The 10,446-nt window shown below is 36.7% G+C and overlaps 1 protein-coding gene across 1 annotated transcript in view; it reads left to right on the top strand.

Moving 5' to 3' along the window:
- Positions 1–2,502: 2,502 nt before the first annotated feature.
- The window catches only part of LOC145996719 (uncharacterized), a 63,326-nt gene continuing 55,382 nt past the window's right edge, over positions 2,503–10,446 (top strand). The window contains exon 1 of the mRNA XM_083133244.1: positions 2,503–2,685. The gene's annotated coding sequence lies outside the window, so the exon portion shown is untranslated. The remainder of the gene's footprint in view (positions 2,686–10,446) is intronic.

The following is a 10,446-nucleotide window of genomic DNA, read 5'->3' as shown; positions in this document are numbered from 1 at the left end:
TTTTCTAAACTGTACATATTGCCCTTGTTGTCACATGCCTGTTACTTTTCAGAACGATTTGTGTGCTCTTTCTGTAATAATATAACCATTGATTATATGTTCGTACTCTTATTTTCGTTACTTTGTACACTTTCCCACAGCGTTCTTATCATTTTGCAACGCACCTTACTAGTGACATTAAGTATTATCCTTTTTATTGTTGTAATTGTTTTGCTTTGTTACATTGTCTTTTAAGTCTAGATAAAATATACTGATTCTTTCTATCATCATCATAACTAAGTTTTATTCTTTTGTTACTATTGTTTAGCCATTCTTCATCAACATTACCAATTTTCTCTCTTAAGCTTGTATTTTCAACACCTAAATCAAATATTTCATCTCCCATTATTTTCATGGAATCTTTATACACATTGATATTCGCTGTTAGATCTTTACATTTTGTGGCTATAGTAGCCAAAGACTGCTTATTTAAATCTATAAGTTCTTCTCTAATTTTGTTGCGAGTTTCAGGATTTGTTTTTACATATTCAATTATCTCGCTCATTTATATATATTTAATTTTTTATTTTAGCAGTTTATTAATTTCTTCATCTGTAATCTCAGGTGGTACTTCATTATTTTTTAAAGGTATACTTTGACCAGCTTTCTGTTTGGATCTTCCACGGCTTTTAGATGTTTTAGCAGTTGGAGATTCATCCTTGATCTCAGTTGTTCTCATGTGATCTTCTTTGTTTTCATTTAACCTCTGTTTAGGTATAATTTCAACACCCAACAATTTTAGACCTGTATTTAGTGAATTTCTGCTAATTTTATTATTTTTACATAATGCATCCTTCGTTACTTTCTTTTTCATATTTATTTCTATATATTCACTACCAAGATTACGATAGCGCATCATATCTATCTCTTTGCTGTTTTTGGGAATATATTTTTTTTTACTTTCAAGAAGAGACTTGTAGTTACTTTTTATTTTCTGCAATCCAGAAATCGATTTTCGTTGTTTGATTGGTTTATCAGTGTAGTACTGCGCAATAATTGTCTGACCATCACCCATACTTATTTATATATGAAAAAATATATAAATCAACAAACAACTAACACATTGAAGTAAGGGGTAGAGTATTAGTATAAAAAAATACTATTAAATGGAGGTACCACAAGATATTTCCAGAAAGTGTTCTTACATGTAAAACTGTGAAATCTATTAATGAGTTTGTCAAAAATATGAAAATGAAATATGGTCATGGTCATGTCGTTCGGAAGGTGTTGTTTATTTTTTAATGTTGGTTTCCAAGAGAGACGTATCGCTGCAGTCTGAAAGCTTCCTTTCGAACCAATTCACCACTAGAAAATGCACGTGTTGCTTGGACTGGTCTGTTTTCTCAGTACTATGTATCGTGTCGCCTCGGTCTGTTGTACTCGTATGCATTGTGGATTGTTTCCTTTAGAATAAGGGGCCGTTGCTTGTCGCTTCGGTGTGTAATCTCCGTGCCACTTGAAACTGAATCCTCATGATCAACGAAATGTATCGAACCGAAGGGACGCGACAAGCTGCACGTGTCGCTCAGATTCCCTATGGCGTGTATTATGCCGCCTGACACTTGATTTCCCATGCGCGGTAAATGCTTATTTATAGACTAAATGGATCTGTCTCGCTTGTCACTTCGGTGTGAACCACTGCTGTCGCGTGTCGCTTCAGTTTGAAACCTTACTAAGAGCCGTTCTTTTCACCACAACACAATACGCAGATAAGCGATCAACATGCTTGCAACAAAATGCAAGTCGTACAAATTTGCACGGGTACCAATCCTTTTTTCGTTCTGCTTGTATCTACGGGTTTCGCCTCTCTACATCCTTCGGAAACCTACGAAATGATACTTGACTCAATAAATTTGTTCCCGATCAAACTGTGCAACCATGTGCTATGCAGCTGACACACTATTTCCTTGTAAAATAATCTCCACTTTGCCGTTTCATATTAACGTCCATATCACCGTAAGCGTAAACGGATGTTCCAGGGGAGCCAGACAAGTGCGCATTCTCCGCAGTAGCTCCGCCTTTAACACCGTCTATAGGATGTAAGAGAAAAATTAATAAAAATAGTCATGGACAATTTGCACGATAATACTCATGGACCCATAAGTATTGCTCACAAATTTTCCAAGACTATTTTCGTTGGTTTGGTTTTTATCTTCATGCTACGTATTTTTAGGAATTGTATTATTACTTTTACTGGTTCATAGGTTGTAAGCAGATAGATTGGTGCTTTGTGTCAGTTCTTGAAGCTCTCATTGCATAAATTCAAGGGTGAACGGAAAGATAGCTGTGCCCATACACGTAACCACAATTGCAATGTAGAATTGATCATTATAGTCGACTAAGGTGTTTGAATTAAGTAATTCAATATCATTATAGGAGTTACATGTTAATAAATGTATATGGTAGAAAAATAATAATTATAAATCTCCGGAAGAGAGAAAATTATAATTTATGATTTTGAGATGTGGTGGATGTCATTTAGTGAAATCATTACTCAAGATAGGAGCGATAATCTGTCTGCATTTCCTTAACCGAGAACAAATGTAAACACCAAATCGCAGTCCAAAGAGGTAAAAGTCTTTGTTTTGCTATTCAAATTTAGACACAGCTTCATCTATGCGTGGAAAAGGGCTCAAACAAGGTAAGGTAAGAATCTATATTAGACGTTTTTCCTACGGTATACGTGTCATATATCGTTGGAAAGCTTATTGTATAAGGAATGAAAAAAACATCCGTCCTGATGCGAGGAAATGGAGAAAATCCGTTGTCCGGATATGCAGAATTGAACGTACGGAGGGATTTTTTGATGAATAGAGCGCTAATGGAACCTAACCTAACCTTGTAGGCATACCTCGTCCCCGTGCATGGTTCGTGGGGCTACCCGTGCATGGTTTTTGGGGCTACCGTGAGCAGAAACCGGAAAGGGAAAAAAAAACCGAAAGGGGGTAAATATGCGATATCGCCCGGACGGATTTCTTCAAATTTACAGGAGAAAGTACTTACTGGAATGAGTTTCTTTAGCATTCTGGACGTTCTTGGAGGTATTTTCTTTCACGGAAAAAAAAACCTTCGAAGTTTAATGCTGCCGAACAAGAATTAATCACTTTTTACGTAAGAAATTGTCATTGCCTGCCACATTATGCCGTTGTTTCCATTGTGTGTGTGCAGATGGCGAGAGCGTTGAAAGTCATGCGATCTCTGCAGTGTTTCCAAACGAGCCTTCTTTTTACGAAAATTTCTATTTTTAACTATGTTTGCCGCGCTTTCTTTTTTCGATGAATTTAGAAGTGAAATGAGTGCTAATGGAACCTAACCTAACAGGCCTAACCTAACCTTGTGTGAATGGTTTGTGGAGCTCTCCGTGGATGGTTTTTGGGGCTAACGTCAATGGTTTGTGGGGCTACCCATGGATGGATTTTGGGGCTAATGTCAATGGTTTGTGGGGCTACCCGTGGATGGTTTTTGGGGCTAACGTGCATGGTTTGCGGAGGTAAACATGAAAAAAAAAATCGAAATAGTACGTAATTTTCCGTCATGAAGGTTTGAAACACTGCTTGCGCACTGAAAATCGACAAAACACAAGCTGGCACGTCATGACGCGCGATGATCCATTACGAATGCACGCCATATTGTCTATTACAGAAGCGGAACAAGTAAGACAAGTAATCAGTCGTAATATGAAAAGTTGACAGTATTTTATGGAAAAAGGTATAACTTCACCTTAAAGAATGTTCCGCAAAGCAAAATAGGTAAGTACCAGTGGTAAAATTCAGGAAATAAATGAGTGAAAGGTGTCCGGACATTATCGCATATTTACTACTTGACTATACATGAGACAAATATCAATGATTTATTTTGCAATTTTTTATATTGATAACGTACTATTCTGCATTGTGGAATATTTCTCTAGGTGAAATAATGAATTTCTAACGAAAATAATGTATATTTCTTAGATTAACAAGTACTTATGTTTGTTCCTTATTTCCACACACAATATGGCGATAGTTTACCCATTCATCTTGCGTTGTGCCAGTGTTTTGTCGATTTGGAGTGTGCATGCAGTGTTGTAACCTTGTTCACCGAAAAATACCTAAATTTAAAAAAAATTTAAAATATTTCACGAAATGTTTTCACCAAAAAAATTGAATTTTTCACATAAAGAGTAATTATTAAACACAAACAAACCATCCAGAGGTAGCCCCAAAAACCATTGACGTTAGCCCCACAAACCATCCACAGGTAGCCCCAAAAACCATTGACTTTAGCCCAAAAATTCACGAACCATCACGGGGATGAGGTATGGCTACTAGGTTAGGTTAGGCCTGTTAGGTTAGGTTCCATTAGCACTAGCATATACGGACAACATCGGTTTTTCTCGAAAGAAAATACACGGAATTCTTTTAATTTTAACCTTCCACGTCCTGCATTCCAGTTCTTTCTTCAAGATTCCATGTTGAATTACAAATTCCACGACATCTTCCTCACCCGGCAACAACTTCACGATGCATCCTCGACACGTCATCTTGTTGCAATAACACAGTGTGGTTTGAAATACTGACTACAGGGTTTACGCATTGTGCTCTCGTGCAGAAAGCAAATGGCGGCAGCAGCAATAGCACGTCGGGAATAGATTTTCGAAGAAAACCACATGTATTCGCATTAAAATGGATAAAAACTACATTCCCGAACATCAAGAACGCTACAGAAAATGATTTGCATAAGTACTTTCTCCTGTAAATGTGATGACATCCGTCTCCAGTATAGTAAAGTGTTACCAAAAAAAGTACTTACCAAAAGAAATGCCAGTCTGGAAACAAGTGAACAATAATGGTTTTCAATGATGCACTAAATTGTTACTGGGGATAAACGTATTTTACACTATCTATAAGTGTTTCAGAATCATCTCGCATCTATCTATCCTGCAAATCTTGTCCTACTTCAACAATGCGTTTTCCTCGCACCATGTCAGACACTTGTCTCTGGTCCCGAAAGTAATTGCCAAGCGCTTCCTGTTCCAGAAGCCATCCAACCAGACGTACGCCATTCGGATAATAAACACCACTCCGAATGCAAACGAGCGAAGCACACGCATTCACAAGGCAGATGCAAACATGAGCCTGCAGTGTCGTTAACCCCCATCACTTACCACCGAAAGGAAAAAAGGATGGCAAATTGATTCTAGCCCAAGATAACCCCAACAATTACAAAACATTATGTAGATGCTAAGGATGTGAAATCTAGAAATTGAAACCTATGAATAGCAAGAACTACGAAGGACATTTCATGAAAAATACTCAACTGTAAGTTATATTATCATGCATTCCAGTGTAGAGTAATAATCATTTGAATAGTGAGAATGAAGTGGTCTTGCTTGTGTACATTTTTTCTTGTGTACATACTGCTTGCATTGTTGAATTATTCCTCTTGCTGTTTACTGTTTTTAGAAGCACATAAACACAATTTTGCTGTTATATTTCGGAAGAACACATGCTCCTTTGATCCAAAAATTTGTTTTTCGTTTGAATAATGTTATAGTTATAACACGTATTCACGTTAAAAATGAATGCAATGAATGTTACTACTACTAAGTTAGCCTGATACAAACCAGCCTGAATGCTTTGCTAAACATAACATTATATATATATATATATATATATATATATATATATATATATATATAATTGTGCTTGTAAAAGTTCAGCATTTACTGAACCAAAGCCCAAGAATAAAGATCATTGAAATTGAAACAGCAAGAGAAATAATTTTAGTTGCGAGTGTTGGTTGCTATTTACTACATGTATAGAGAGGCGAGAGAAAGTGTTATAAAATATGCAAAGGGATTTGAACTTCTATTTAAATTTAATACACCTTAACGAAGCTGCAGGAAGCAATAATTCTGGCAAAATTTGACATGAGGAAAGTGAGTTGTAGCACCTGTAAATTTTGCTACTGAGAAAAACTCTTAGGACATTCTAACCAAACCTAACCAATGCATTTTTAAAGCAGTAATACTCGCTTTATGACCGCAGTACATTTTTCATTTTCTAGTACCAATAATTATATATCTCTTGTGTTTCTTCTTTGGATGAATCATAAACATGACATTTGAGGTGTATTTGTTTTCCAATTGTATATACAGTCCATCACAAGAAACTAGCACTACTGCGTTTGTGCTCCGCTATGAATTATTAAGCGATCTTCCGGCAACTGGACAATATAGAAAACAATAAATTTTGTTCCAAGCCTGTGAACCGGACAAGAACTAGGGCGGAGCCATGGTCACATACAGGGTGAATGAAAATCATGATTTTTTATTAAATCACGCCAAACATGCAATTTTTTAAGAGTGGTGCTATTTCTTTGTGATGGACTGTATCTATATACTGGGAGATAATATGTGTACCTTCCTAACCCAACCTTAACTAGTTCGTCAGTATTAGAAATGGTAGGCACTTTAACCTTTTGCCACCCAAGGCCTTTATCACGTGTAAGCTCTCTGTCCCGAGCCGATTTTGAGTAAAATGCAGAGTTTCAATTAAATGAGTGTAGATCGGAGGCTAATTGCCCTAGAGAGATGAGTGATATACCGTTGTACGCGGAATGAACCAGAGATTCAGACTATATAAAATTTTTGCAAATTCGGCGTATATGTGGCGGGAGCTAACTCTCAAAATTCCAAAATTTCAGTAAAAAAAAATTTGTTCCCCCACCCTCCCCTCAAGCAAAAAGTACATGACAGTGTCGACATGCACATGCAAATGATCGCTAACATGTAAGGAACACAAAAATATTTGAATTATTATCATATGACCAATGTAACTTGAGTTGTACTCCCAAAAGGAATGGTCGGCACGCCACTGATTCAAGCTTCAAAATGCAGCGGTACCTTGAAATGACTTTAGCTCAGAGACTATTTGCCCTGGAGATATGAATGATATATCGTTGTACGCAGAATGAATCACAGATTCAGAAGATATATAATTTATGCACATTCGGCGTATATATGGAGGGGGAAAGGGTGGAAATCCCCTGAAAATACTTTTTTTTTAAAAAAAAATGGGGTTTCTCCACCCCGCCACCCCGAAAAAAAGGATATGAAAAGTTCAAAATGCACATAGAAATTATCGCTGACATGTAAGGAACACAAAAATATTTGCATTAATAACAAATGACCAATGTAACTTGAGTTGTACACCCAAAAGGAATGCAACTGATTAAAGCTTCAAAATGCAGAGTTACATTGAAATGACTATAGCTCAGAAACTAAATGCCCTAGAGATATGAAAGATATACCGTTGTACGCAGAATGAATCATAGATTCAGACGATATATAATTTATGCACATTCGGCGTACATGTGGAGGGGGAAAGGGGGGAAATCCCCTCAAAAATACTTTCCTTTAAAAAAGCTGTTTCCCCCCGCTCCCCAAAAATGTCAAAATGCATAATTTATGCAAAATTTATGCAAATTTGGCGTATATATGGAGGGATAAGGGAGAAAACCCCCAAAAATTATTTTAAAAAATTGTCACTTCGCCCAAAAAATGTCCTTGCACTTGGGCACAAAATGACACCTACGCACAACATTCACGGATGAAAAGCTACAACGTAGTGAAAAATGAGCGCCAATTCTTGCAGCTGCTTGAATGTCTATTTTTAGACAATGCTGGGTAACCCCTGTTGCCACTTTTGGACACTTGTGCTAAAAAAAACAAAGGTTTCCTTCAGCGTGCTTCGAAATTCCATTCTCACAAGGCAGATTCAACAACCAGTCTTCCCCCTCCCCCTCCCCCACCCCCTTCTTGCGCCCTTACGGAAATCTTTCATTTTGACATCGGATACTGATAAACAAGCTTCCTTCGAATGCACTTAGCAAGAGGGAATGAAAAGCATTGGTTTAGAACAACAAAGCCGGTCTTCCTTTGTCGGCAAAAATTTGACGTTGAAGAGTCGCAAAAGAGAAGTACCTTTTCCCGCCTTTTCCCCTCCATTTTCATGAAGACAAAAAAATGCAAAAAACCATTTCTGTTAAATACATGTGTTAGGAACAATATAAAAAAATAAAATCGAAATTCTAGCCAAAAATAGAAAAGTTATAACGTAAAAACTACGACCTTGACACAGCGTCTCGATCGAGATTCTTGGGACAGTGAGGGTTACATTTGGGTATCTCCTTCGAGACTTTTGGGCGGCAAAAGGTTAATCATTTGATTTTGATCTTAACAGTTTATCAAGAAGGCAGTTAAGAATCCCAGTTTAAACATAAGAAATCAGTGTTTGTTTATGTCCTCCAGTCAGAATTACATTTGGAATTAAAATTATCTCTATGGGACACCATTGTACGTACACAGGGTAGAAGTAGTTATAGGCAAAAGCCTTTTTGCTCCTTTCTATGTAGTTATAAAAAGTTATTCAGTGGCAGGTGTACTTTCAATATCTATTGTTAACCTCCATTGTAAACATGTAACAGAGCAAAACTTGGTGATGTGTATCCATACCTTTTAACAGAGAGTACAACATCTAGATGAAATGAATTTGTTTAAGTGAAGACTGGTTTAACAGCAAAATGCTTTACCTGATGGGAAAATATTTACCAGCAGTTTATGACACAGGAAAAATATTGTGGACATATTCAGAAATAACTAATAGAGTGTATATTTCCTTACTTATCTAGTTTCTCCAATTAATTAATATGCAGAAGGGTTATATCTTATCCCTTTAGGTCAGTGGAAGAAATTGTATTGTATTAAACAAAACATGACTAGTTCAATGCTCACAATTTATTAAAAATTCTTCAGATTTAAATCAGTAGTTAAGTACACCAATCTTCTATCTACATTTTAAAAAAATAATATTTTTTTGTGTAAAAACCCAAGAAACAACTCATATTAATATTCACATGCATATGGCAATAACCCTTAACCTATACAATTCTCCTGTAAATCTTCAGTAGATGGAGGAATTCCTGTACATATGTCCAACCTCTCTCAACTGTAACTTTACAAGTGTGCAATTTTCAAACTTGCTGTGATGAACTAAGAAAAGGAAGAATAGAAAAAGTAGCTCGAGAACTCCTTGTCATAGAGAAATGATTTTCTTTTGTTTTTCGCAACCAGTCACATGGTGTCCATCCTTCCCAGTTTTCCCATAAAGTTTAAATTGTCTGTCCTCACCACAGTCTGAAGTTACGTGGGCATTCCTGCGAAAAGTGAAACCAGGATATGAAATATTGGAGGTTACAATATTAATGTTTTACTCAGTCGGTAATGCGTCTGACTACCATGCTAAAGGTCCCGGGTTCGATCTTCGGCCGGTTCAAATCCGGGAACTTTTCTAACGTTGGAATCTGCACTGGCCCCCACCCTGCGTCGAATAACATGGGTACCTGGGGAAAACCCTGGGGAGTAAAGGTGGTCAGGGGCGTGATGCTGATCACATCACCCTCACTCACGACCGGATCAAGAAAGTGTGGGGCATTACCCCCACACCCCCTATACGCCCTCATCGCATGGTGCTATGCACAGGGGAGCACTTTACCTTTTTTATGGTATTTATGTAGAGTACAATCTAAACCATCATGATGAGAGAGAACAGGTAAATACATAAAAAAAAAATAAAAAGTCTGTACATTTGAATGTCATTTCATAAGTGAAAAACTCTTTTATTTATCAAGTATAGTGTTACTTAGCTGCATATTGAACTTGAAAATAAAGGTAAAATATACTTTCTATATATAGCACAAAGACTTGGAGATATAAGTGATGCAATTTCATAGAAGCCACTGAAACACAAGTTCAAATAGTTTTGTGTCCCATTCATCGCACTTCAAAATGTAACATCTTGAAACTTGAAAGGCTTCTGTCAATGAACAATATATCTATTTTCATTTATTTCTCCCATTCCCTTGAGGTGACATTTATTCCAAGGTCAAGGACATTTTTTTCGTAATTTATGTAGTTGTTCAATGTTATGAATGGTCAGTGAGAATGAAACCTTTCTCATTCAAAGATGTACATGAAAGTTGTGTCTTAACTTTATAAGGATTGAGGGGGTTAGGTATTATTTTGAAAGCAGGTCATGCAGATATATATGGTGAGTAAATTAGACTTCTCTATTATTAGTGGAAGATCAATTTTCAGTGAGCACCGGAGAATGAGGGCTGGTGGATTTCTGGATGATTCTGAAAACTTAATATTGGCCTGTAATCATCTGCTAACTTCATGTGCAGACTCTGAGAGCTGCTTCCACCTAGAAAATTATTTCAGATAAAAAATTATAAATTCTTTGACAAGGAAACTTCCCAAATAACCAAAAGTGGTTGACCCATCTTTCGGCCATACCAAAAGGTGTTGGCTAAATGTAAGAATATACCATTGGGGAATGGTGAATTTGTCTTCGATTCCTACAT

Source organism: Lepisma saccharinum, chromosome 13, assembly GCF_977018435.1.
Source record: "Lepisma saccharinum chromosome 13, izLepSacc3.1, whole genome shotgun sequence".
NCBI classification, from domain to species: domain Eukaryota; kingdom Metazoa; phylum Arthropoda; class Insecta; order Zygentoma; family Lepismatidae; genus Lepisma; species Lepisma saccharinum.
The sequence above is the reverse complement of the archived record's forward strand: the minus strand, read 5'-3'. Positions and strand labels throughout refer to the sequence as shown.